The sequence below is a fragment of the Polistes fuscatus genome, unplaced genomic scaffold, assembly GCF_010416935.1.
Source record: "Polistes fuscatus isolate 324 unplaced genomic scaffold, CU_Pfus_HIC Scaffold10, whole genome shotgun sequence".
In the NCBI taxonomy this organism is placed as follows: Eukaryota; Metazoa; Arthropoda; class Insecta; order Hymenoptera; family Vespidae; genus Polistes; species Polistes fuscatus.
In genome coordinates, this window is record NW_025112998.1 from 3234544 (window position 1) to 3247116 (window position 12573).

The 12573-nt window shown below is 34.3% G+C and overlaps 1 protein-coding gene across 15 annotated transcripts in view; it reads left to right on the forward strand.

Moving 5' to 3' along the window:
- LOC122525885 (tyrosine-protein phosphatase Lar) overlaps positions 1-12573 on the forward strand; it is a 510813-nt gene that overhangs the window by 375302 nt on the left and 122938 nt on the right. The gene's annotated exons all lie outside the window — the stretch shown is intronic.

Below are 12573 nucleotides of genomic sequence, written 5' to 3' on the forward strand. Positions count from 1 at the left end.
TATTTTCTTTCTCTTTCTTCCTAAATGTAACTCTATTCATTTGCATCTGTCTTCGTTTAATACAATTTTCTCCGGATGACATTATCCGATGGCTATTAACGTTATCAAGAGGCGGAAGCATGTAAAGAGAAAGAGAAAGATAGATAGATAGATAGATAGGTGGATAGAGAAAGAGAGAGATGGCGAGAGGGAAAGGAAAGAAGGGGTTGGGCGAAGCCGGTGTTTAATATTTGAAAAGGGCTTTCGGAACAGCTGCCACCAGTTTAGGAGGGCTCAGCAGCAAGAGGCAAAAGGGAAACGTGAAGACTTCAACCGAAATTTCCGAGTTCTCTCTGGATTCTCAATGTGGATAACAGCTTTAAAACTGTTTACTGATTTAAGCCTCGTCTTTAAATGCTATTTCTCTCCCTCTCTCTCTCTCTTTCTTTCTTTCTCTTTGTCTCTTTCTCTTCTCAACACAATTTTGTATTGGATAATAGAACAGCTATTCGCTGAATGAATATTTAGGAACATTTTTCCTTAGTATTTATAATTAAATATTCGTACTTAATTTAAATAATTAGTATTACACTGATTAATACAAAAATTTGTAGTATTTATTAATAAATTATTAGTATGCAACGAGAAAATTTTAGATAACTCTGAAGTAGAATTTCTGCTGCTGCTGCTATCACAAATATTGACAATTTTCTTTTACATAATATTATTAAAAAATGTTTAAATATACTAATCGCACACAAATATAAATAAGAATAAAAATTAATTTAAAAATATGCGTGTGACGTTGAAAAGTCATGAATCTTTTAATTCAAAATTCTTATATTAACATTCGAATAAAAAAAAAAAAATAATAAGGAAAAATTTATATCAATGATTAGAATTTGATATAAGTTATGAAGGATGTAAAATCTAGCAGAAAAATTTCGTTAGAATTGTTTTCGTAGTTGTTAATATTTAGAAAATTACAATAGAATCATATTCGGAATCTTTTTAACTTGTTCCATTCAAGCAATTCTTATGCTTCCTCTTTTTCATTCTCTCACTCTCTTTCTCTCTCCGTTTCTTCTTTCGAGCTTTCCTTCCCTTTTGCTCGTTTTCTGTTTATATGGTAGAACGAGCAGCTTAATGGCCCTTAATGGAGAAGGAGGAAGAAGGAAAAGCCACCTCTCTCTCTTTCTCTCTCTCCCTCTCTCTTTCTCTTTCTTTTTCTCTTTCTTTCTCTCGACGCGCATCGAGAAAAAGCTTGGCCTCTCTCGCGGAAAGAATCTCTTAAACTTTTACGAAATGCCTTAATTGGCTCGGGCAGCTTTTTAATTCGATTCCAACTTCGCTTCGAGGGATATTTTTGCCCCGTTGTTTCTCGTCTTTCCCTTTTCTTCCTCCTCCTCCTTCTTCTTCTTCTTCTTCTTCTTTTCTTTTTTCTTTTCTTTTTTCGATACTACGGGAAAAAGGACGATAACAGGCAAACGGAAAGAGAAGAAGAAGAAAAAAATACGTCGAAAGTAAAAGGGAAGGAGAAGGGAGGGTGGGAAAAATTTGAAAAAAAAAAATAAAACAAAATAAAAAAAGAACAGCATAGAAGAAAGAAAGAAAGGAAGGAAGGAAGGAAGGAAGGAAGGAAGAAATAAACGTGAAAGGCAATCAACTATCGTTCCTGTTTTATTTTAGTCGATTTTCCAATTTTTTCCTACCTTTTTCTTCCCCCTCCTTATGTTCCTCTTCTACTCCCACCCCTTTCAACTCTCTTAACTCGCTTCTCTTTCCATTACCAATGCCAAGCTTACTCTCGTCGTATTTTCTTCTCTCTCTCTCTCTCTTTTGACTTGTTTCATCTTTTTTCTTTTTGATACTTTTTCGCACTCCAGGATATCGAGAAATATCTCGTGTCAATGGCATTTTTCCATCGAGCAGTACGGTTTTAGCTCGTAAATCACGGACACTCATTCGATTCTCTCTCGCGATTTCAATTTATTTGTTATAAAGCTGATGCCAGCCAGGTGAACGCATTCCCACAGGTGCGGTAATATGCCGTGGCCGTGTTTCAGGTGTGAGATCGTTATCTGGGATTTTTCTCTCTCTCTCTCTCTCTCTCTTTCTCTCTCTCTCTCTCACTCTCAATTTTATTATTCTCTCTACGCTTTTTTCCTCGCTTTTAATTTCGATCGACGCCTGTCGCCTATCTGTCGGCAGTGTTCGCGAATCGATTTCCTCGTAGGATTTGACAAAGCTTCAAGAGATTAAAAAGCATCCTAGTGGCATTCGAAAAGTTTCCCAAAGTGATGCTGTACTCGTACTTTCGCTGCAATATTCACACGTAAAAAGAAAAAGAATTGGAAAATAGGGAAACAAAAGAAAATATTAAAAGACGAATATCGAAGAATATTTTTTACCATTGTTACCAAATGGAACGAAATCTTGTGTTCTATTATATTTATTTTTCTTTTTTTTTTTTTATCTTTTTATGATATTTTCTTTTTCTTATTTTTAGATTTTTTTTTATCTTATTCTGGACACGCGGAATATGAAATACCATCTTAAGTCTTATTCTCGCATTCTTTTCAATTCGTAATAATTCCGTTTTTAATTTCTCGTGAATTTTTGTCGAAATCAATGAGGATAAGTTGAAGGATCGTTTCATGAATTTACCATAAGCGTAATTTTTAATTTCGTCCTGATTTTTTGTATATATAAATTCTTTTTTATAAATTTTTATTTTATAAATTTTTGTAGAAATTAATGAGAATAAACAGTTAAGGATAAACGAGGATTATCTTGTAGGAGTACAATAAGCACGATCGTGTAACCTCATTATTGAATGTACTACCTATCTATATCATCATATACCATGATAGTATAGCGTACATATCAATGCCACGTCACTACAACGGGATAATGGGATTTATCGTTAACCGAAGCATGTAATGATACAACGAATGTGTAATGTATGTGTAACGAGAGATAGATAGATAAATAGATAGGTGGATAGATAGATAGATAGATAGATAGATGGATATATAGATAAATATGGAAGGAGAAATTAGAACAAGTTTGATCATAATTAACAATCGATTTATAATTATTTTTATTGTTTATATTATCATCCACGATCACTAATCAGTTTTCTATTCCAAAGACAAATTTATACAATTATAAACTCCTATTATAATACAATTATAATTATGTATTAATAAACATATAATTATAAACATTTGTAGGAATAATTTTATCATAAATTAATATCATAATTTAAAACACAAAAATATAGCATATGTTATTAATTAATATTTCAAAATTTTCATTTCTCTTTCCTACTCGTCTTTTTATTCGATCTTCCCTCTCTCTTTCTCTCTCTCTTTTTTTTCTATTTATTTTCTCTTGTTTTCGTTACACTCAGATTGCTACCATCAAATATCGTTTAATCCTCGCTTTTACGCTCTCACGAAGAGAAAGAGAGAGAAAGAGAGAGTAATTTTTGTCGATCGAACGAACGCAGTTTTGCAACACGATCAACGTTTGACTTTCGCTCGAATCCACCAACACCATCACTACTAACACCATCACCCACCATCACCACATGGGTTCAATGTCAACGGGCCGCGAGATCCCAACGACCCCCGATGCAAAATATATCGGGGTCCGTGTATTTTGATCGCGATAACGTGAAAGATTTTATCGTCTCGTAGTTTCGAGATAACCTATGACTCTTCTAACAATTCTTCCTACGTTCTATTTTCTACAACAATTTTATGTTCGTTCGTTCGTTCGTTCGTTTATTCGTTTATTCGTTTATTCGTAAACGTTTGATACCAGAAATAAAACGAACAGGTTTATCGTTAATTTGAAATAATCGTCGACGGAATAATTATCATATTTCCAAGTGCTATCAAGTTTTAATGTCAATCAAATAACCGTAAATCCTTTTCTCGTTATTTATCGTGAACACTTTTAATTGTTGTCTGTTAAATCATTTCATTGAAAGATATTTTTACGTACGGGAAAAATACACATTGTCATATGCATTCAAAATTTTCTTTGAAAATATCACACGTATGCGATTTAAATAAAATCTAATTTATCCCAGTACGTAAGAGAAAAATTTATATCGCAAGGAAATCGTACACATTAAAAACGAATACCTCGACGCAAATAATTTGCAACAGAATTTTTATCCAGACTTTCGAATTATAGTAGTCGAGTGCATATGACCCGATATGATTAAAAATGAAATAAGATAAGTGAGTGCGTTATGGTCCACCTAGGGCCCACTTTAAACAAATTGATGATGCAACGCGAACTAAAAACAAACATTAATTATAATCAATAATGTTCCTCTATTCGCATAATTAACTTGTATAAACGTTTCCCCTAACTTTCATCCACCGTCTTACAATATCACATTCCGTTTCGTTTAAACGTACGAATTTTGCAGTAGTAGCAGTAACCACTAAGACACCAAAGTCGTTTCACGCAAATTAATCGGCCAAGGCAGTACCAAGCTGTTATTCGAATACACCCTCTTCCCTTCCACCCACCCACTTTTCCTATTTTTTCTCTCTCTCTCTCTCTCTCTCTCTCTCCAGAGAGGCGTCCCTTTCTTCGAGATATAAAAAAAGGGCTTATACGCAAAGCACAAGTTACACGAGTCGTTGGTAAAAACGACAGAGAAATAAGAATCAGCGACCATTACGGGAAACGTCGGTGCAGAATTTTCATGGAATCTTTTTCCAAGCGACCTTTTTTCCTCCCACAACCCCTAAGCCCTTCCCCTCCCCCCTCTCACTCTCTCTCTCTCTGTTTCTCTTTTCTACTCTTTTGAATTTCTTTTCATACCAACGTTACGCTTTTGCCTGTAAAAATCTGAAAACCATTTGCCGGTACGCGAAAGAGGCCACGGTTATCCCACGATGCCCCTCTCCCTCCCCCACCCTTCCTCTTACTCTCTTTTTTACTCTCTCTTTTTCTCTCTCTCTTACCGCCTACTCTTGTTATCGTAGCGAGTTTATCTCGACCGTTTCTACTTCCTATAAGCGCGTGCACGCGAGAAGTCATGCAGGATAAAGCGAGCACAACCCATGGTAACCACCGAGATCGTTACGATTCGTATGCTTTCTTTCTTCTTTCCTTCTTTCTTTCTTTCTCTCTTTTCTTTTTTCTTTTTCTTCTTTATTTCTTTTATTCTCCTTGACGACCGCAAAATGTAGATTATTTTTCTAGAAATTCCGTCGAACTACCAGAAAAAGAGAGAAAAAGATAGGCCAAGTAAAATATGCCCGGTTTCCAAATTTAACCACGAATTCTAACTCCTTAAGATATTTTCATCGACAATTTGGCGAATAATTTCGGATAAAAGAGAACAAGTTAAAAGGAAAAGAATTAAAAAAAAAAAAAAAGGATTAGAAAGTTCGGCGATGTTCACCGCGATATTATTAGGCCAGTCACATTTTCGGGATTCGCGGGATCGTTGCTTCCTGTCGGTGCTACTTTGGAAAGTAGGTAGGGGAATATCCATGCTTGAGATCGGATAACGTTATGGTTAAAGGATTCCTCGGAATACCGATTGCCCTCTTCACCGAAGTGAAAATTCGCTGAGCTTGGACGAAGATGCGATAGCGCGAAGGAAAGTTTTTTTTCTTTCGGGCACAGAAAACTTTTAGATAAAGAGAACAAGGTTATATATATATATATATAGGATAAACCATCCTTTCCTTTCTCCTATTTTTCCCCTCTAATGTAAGATTCTTTTCTTTTATTTCTTTGCTTTTCTTTTTGCTTTTTTCTCTCTCTTTCTTTCTCTCTTTTCATCGTAGTAAAAAGAAACGTCGATTCAGCATTCTCTACCTCCTTCGTTGCTATTACTTTTCGACTAATCACTTTTAACTATTTTTCTTATCTATCCTTCTTCTTTTTTTTTATTTTTATCTCTTTATCGAACGAAAGTCTAAAAGATTTCAAACGAAGTTTATTTTCATTTTGTTTTTTTTTTCAACGATCTAACTCTTATTCTTAATATTTTTCCATTCCCTACGTACTCCATTTCTTTTACTTATCAATCGATGAGGGGGGGAGAGGGGGAAGAGGAAGAGATAGGAGAAATCGAATTTCATTGGACGCATTTATTTAGTGAGAAAAGTTCTATTCTTTCTTCTTCTTTTTTTTTTTTTTTCATTCGGGCGAAATCACTTTCCTGAAAAATGTACATATATATTTTGTTTGTTATCTTTGTATGTGTAGAGGGGGTGTAGGAGAGGGTTGTATGGATGGGTATATATTGGATAAAAGGCAAAGTTCGCGGTCGATCAGCATTCATGAATATATCAAAGTCTCGAGATAAATTGAACTTCTTCGAATATCCTTCGACATCGAGACCATATATATCCATATACTTCTACTCCCTCTACCCATTACCTACCCTAATTTCAACTTTCGACGAAGGCCAAATGAAATTTTCACGAGGACTAAGAGGACTTTTCGCTTACTTGTTTTCACCAAATGCTAGGAGACGGAACTATTTCTCACCAAAATTGTTCACGGGATAGTTCAACTATTTGGCTCGATATATTTTTTTTCTTCCTTAATAAGGTCTTTTTCTTTATTTTTTTTTGAAGTTATACTTCTTTTGGCGCGTTGGGGAAAATGTAATGGGGAGTGATTTTGTTCCGAGCGTCTGGGAAAACGACACCATGAAGTTTGTCGGTATTTGCGACGCGCGGCAAAGCGATTTCAAGTATAAGGCATGAAGTTGTCTTCTTTTCTTCTTTTTTCCCAAGCGGGTCACCCATCCACATACTAATCGTACTCAGCGCTGCTTGACTTAAATGATCGAGCGGGAACCAATGCTATCACAGCGCCATGGCGGTCGACGCATAAAATAATTCGATATATCTCTCTTATATTTAGTGTGGACTGATGTATATATTTTGATATTTTCTTTTTCTTTTTTTTATTCTTTCTTATATATATAATAATAATTATTTTTTTTTTAAGTTATTTTTTTCTTTGAAGTTTTTTTTTGAAGTTATTTTTGAGGTTATTGAGGTTATATTCGTTTTGGTACGGCAAAGAAGTATAACTTCTTACGTGCGTACATAAGTACACACACCAGTTTTTTTTTTTGTAATAATCACAAGACACAAGTAAAACATTCGTGAACAATAATTATGATAGACGATTGTACGAACTGATTTTATTTTATGATTTTTATTTTACGAATATATTAATAATTCTATAACTAATTAGATAAAAAAGAAAACCATTTGTTTCTCCTCCTTTTATTTTCTTTTCTTCTATTTTAATTATTTCCCACCATAATTAGTGACACATTTTTGTAATACAAAAAAAGAGACAAATTTAAAAAAGAATTTCTGCCGGTGGAATATCGAACGCGAGGGAAAAAGCAAAATAAACGAGAAAATAAATAAAAGAATAAATTTTCAGTTTTACTTATTCTTTTTCCCTTTTGTTCTTTACCTGTGTCCACTGTCATAATTAGCGATACATTTATGTAATATCAAAGATAAAGGATAAAAACAAATTTTCAACAAAAATTTCTACGAGATTCTGGAATACAACATGAAAAAAGCAAATAAATAAAAAAAAACCAAAAAAGAAAGAAACAAATAGAGAGAGAGACAACGAAGAAAGGAAGGAAGGAAGGAAGGAGGGTGGTAGGTAGGGAGGGAGGGAGGGAGGGAAACTGGGGGAGACTATATACGTAGAGATACCTTCTCGAATTATACAGTGCGCATGCTTAATCACGAATAAAGGTACTCGCCGAGTGAAAAATGCAAAGGTAGGGTGTATAGTCGCGCGGCTTAGCACCGTTACCGAAAGGTAAACTTGTGAAGGTGTGTGTGTTAACACTGTGTGGGTTACGGAGCACGGAGAGAGGACAATATTTACACCACTCGAGTAAAAAGAGTACGAACGGGATTTTTCTGTTTCTCTCTCTCTCTCTTTCTTTCTCTCTCTTTTTCTGTCTATTTTTCTCTTTTCAAAGAGTATACCGGGAGAGACACACCTCTGCATTGTTTCACGCGCCAGCTGTTTTCCTCTTATTTCTACGTTCTTTGTTTGTTCTTCGATTTTTCCTCCGGCTATGTTGGAAAACACCTTCTGTATCTTCTACTCGTGTCTCTACACCTTTTTCACATCGTTTCGTTGTTTGATCGAACGAAGGTAACAGTTAAAACATAGACAGATGGATGGATAGATAGATAGATAGATACGAAGGTACGAAAGGTACGAAGGTAGGTAGGAGGATACGAAAGTACCATCGAGTAAGGGACTATTTCATCTAAGTTTCGAAACTCGAGAAAACTTTCTAGGACGAAAATTAAAGGCTTCACGTGAAGCCCTAGAGAGATGAAGAGAAACAGAAACATTAACAGAGAGAGAGAGAGAGAGAGAGAGAGAAAGGGAAACCAATTGAAACAGTTTCGGACCTTGAAATTGGAGAAAGACGGAAAGTAACATTTTAGGACGGTCAAACGAGAATATTCCATCTCTTTCTCTCTCTCTCTCTGACTGTCTGTATAGGTTTTCAGTATACAATTAACTTGACTGTAAGGATAATAGGTGTCTTCTCCTTTGGAATCCTTGTAGAAAGTGATACTTGTCTTTCTTCTTTCAGTATGATCCCTTCTAGTCTATTTTATCGTATAAGGAAATACTCTTATGGGAATCCAAGGGGTTCTTTTCTTTTTATATATATATATAAAGAAAAGAAAGGAAGAATGTTCCTGCCGATAAACGATAGGAAAGAAACAATTTGATATATTTTCATCTCAGATTTCGTGAAAACTATGTTGTTAGTTTTTTCCTCGAGGAATAGGGAATCAAGAAGAAAAAGAAGAAGAAAAAGAAGAAGAAGAGAGATAGCAATCTTCTAAAGCTTTGCGAACGATTACCGATAGCATTGAGTCTCCAAAGACTCGTTGTAAGAACGTGAAATGAAATCGTTCGGAAAGAACCTGGAAAAAAAGTAATAGAGAAAGAAGAAGAAGAAGAAGAAGAAGAAAAAAAAAAATGAAAAGAAGTATTCCTTGTTTGAGATTCGGTAGTTCTAGCTATAGGTTTTACTAGGTAGGAAGTGAAAAGGGGCGACGAAAAGGGGCAGGATTAACAAGAAGAGAACCCTGAGCAACGGTGAACTGCAAAGAAACGTCCAAGTACACCGGAGAGAAGGTTTATATATCTTTACGCGAAACCGGGCTGAAACCCTTCGCCGATTAAAGGCTAATCCGGGATGAAAAAGCGAAAGCAAAAGTTTCCAACTGCTGAAGAAAAAGAGAGAGGGAGAGAAATTGTGTGTGAATGTATTGGTGTGTAAAAAAGGGGAACGTCATACACGAACAAGTTATTCGTATACGAGTTAGTCGTAAGAGAGAAAAAGAGAGAAGATAGGGAAGAGTCAACTTATTTGAAACGTGAGGAGGGTGAATCAGTACGATAGCATGGAAACAACGAGAAGAAAAGAGAAAAAAGAGAGGGAGAGAGAGAAAGAGGGATGATCCGGGCATGGAATTTAATTCGGCTGAAAAAGCGGTGCCTTAATTAGCAATTAATTGGCACATAAATTAACTGTGAATTTTCACCCGAGTCTCTCTCTCTCTCTCTCTCTTTTACTTTCTTTTTCTTTCTCATTCTATCACTCTTTAACTTTACCCTCTCTCTTTCTCTCTCTCTCTCTCTCCTCTTCCTCAAACTTTCCCCTTCTTTTTCTTGTCTTTTCCTCTTTCCTTCGTTGTTTTTTTTATTTTTTTACTCTACCACTCCGGGACCATCCAGGACAGAGATAAGAACGGCAGCGCAACTATTTCTGCAATCTAACTTTCTCCCAGACTTTGAGAGAATTTCTAACCCTTAAGGCATCCATCGTTACTCTCTCTATCCTTCTTTTTTTACACCCTCTTTTTTATGCCTGTCTCTCTCTCTTTCTCTCTCTCTTTCTTTCTTTCTTTCTTTCTTACGACTCATTTTTTTGTATTCATCTCACATTTTCTCCCAATCCGTTCTTCTTTCATCTCTTCCAAATCCTTTTCCAAAGATCGTGATTCTTAGATTTTAACAGCGAAATTACTTGGCTTATTTTTTTTTCGAACATAAGTCTCGATCGATAGAAACGATAAAAGTGCAAATCGTTGAAGTTAACCGTCCAGTCAATCGAATCATCATCTGGTAGATTGATAAAATTGAAACAACCTGTAGCTTTCTCATCGATAAAAGGAATGGCTCACGTTATTCTTTTATTCTTCATTTTTGTGTTTTCACGTGAATCGTGATTATTTGTTTAAAAAAATAAATGAAATCTCGAGTATATATGATGAAAAAACACATTTAACGCACACGCACAAAGTAGATAATCACTGAAAAAAAATTGTTAAACTAATGACATAAGCATTGGTTTAGGGATATAATTGTTTTAGGGTGACAATATCGTAAAAAGAAAGAAAGTAATACAGTATCCAAGTATATCAGAAAATTGAAACATTGTTAGAACGAACAGTGCCTTTTATAATTTATTTTTATTATTTCTTTACTTTTTGGTTTGCCATTTTTAACCCTCCATCAGCCGAAGTGGATCTTTTCGCGTGTGAATAAATATTTTGTATTCTTCAATTAAAGTTATAAGTTAACAAAATAAACCGTTATAAAAATATTCTATAGTAATCCCATAGAGTATTAACAAAGTTTTTCTCTGAATTTTTAATCAACACTAACACTAACACTGAAAAATCCCACCCCTGGTCGGTGACGTAAGTATAATCCACCATGACAACGGAGGATTAATTTAAAAACAAATTTTTGTTTATATCACATACTGTAATACAAACTACTCTTATGTGTGACATACACCCTCAAGCCTCAGCCTTGGTTAAAAGTATACGTAAAAGCAAGATGTTTGACAAACGAAAGAATGAATGAAAGAGAAAGAGAGAAAGAAAAAAAAGAGAGAGAGAAAGAAATATAAGAACGTAATCGTTTGACTTAGAAGTCTTTTAGAGCTTTTAAGAAAAGCTACTAGTACCTTTTGAAAAAAGCATGCGACTAGTCCCTTATTGAAGAGTTGTGCGATTTTTCTCTATCGAAGGTACTAACCACCGATCTGTCCCTTCATTTCTTCTCCCTTATTCTACCATTCTCATACCATTCTTTGTTGAACTTACTCCACTTCCTTCCTCCTCTTCTTACTTTTTCTTTTTATTCTCTGTGTGCACTATTACCACCACTACTAGTACTATTACTAGTACTACTACTACTACTTCTACTACTACTGCTGTTATTACTTTTCATCGGTCAGACAGACGACCATTTTCCATGGACTTACCACGAAATGGTTTTATGATTTCATGCTCCATTTCGGCCAGTTTTCGTCGATCTTTTCGATTTTCATCTTTGTATACTTTTCCTTACCTTTTCGTGTTCCCTTTTTATCTTTTTTTTTTCTTATATATATATATCTTTCTATACTTTACCTTAGATTCATACATACATTCACTCAAAAGACACATACACGTTCATTTTTTTTTTACCTTAGTTGTTGGTTTTCCATAGGAGAAAAAAAAATATAATACATAAAAGCCGAGCGAGCAACCAACCAACAACCCCTTGAATTTTTCGCGAGCCTTCTGGCCACTCGATTACAATTTCACATTCGTGTTTATATTTATAATGTTCTTTTGACCCTTTTTACCAAAACGAATAGGATCTTTTACGCGAGACCCTACGAAAAAGCTTTTTCGTCGAATGCTTTTCTCGAGGAAAGAAAATCTTGACCTTTTCTTTAGATTTTTCTTAACATTCGAGAACTTTGTATGCTCTCTTTTCTTTTCTTTTTTTTATTACTATATCCTACGTAGACTCGGTCACCCCTATTAAGTTTACTTATAAGTTAAATTTAATTTATTCAAAACATTTATTATATGCATAAAAAGATTATACACACACATAAACGCATATACACACATAATTATCTCTTACATTCCTCGGATTTTTTGTTTCGTGCCAATTAGTTGGCAACGAAATTTTGTACAATTAGATATTTATTAAAAGAACTGGTGTATGAAACTAAGGTTGTTACTGATATAATTATTCATTGAAATGATTTATTTTTACATAGTATACAAAATAAAAAAAAAATAATTTTAACTATATTTTAAAATCTTTACATTCCTTCCATTTTCATATAGAGAAAAATCAAAGAAAAAAATAGAAAATCATATTCCTCTCATTTATATTAAATACTTATCAAAAAAAAACATTAAAGGTATTATTACAAATGACTTATTATCTATTAACATTCCATTAAAAAAAAAGAAAAAAAATATTTCCCATCGATGTTTGTAATTAGAGTGCAAATAAAGAGAAGGATTAATAATGATTTTCATGTATTGATATAAAGAAACGAATTGTATTGTAAGACTCGTTTTGTTGGGTACAATATAAGAACCATTTATTTAAAAAAAAAAAAAGAAAAATATATATATATATACAAAGAGGGAACAAATATAAAGAGAAGAGATATCGAGTAAGTTTTATTTAGGAAGAACACAGACGACGACAACGACGACGACG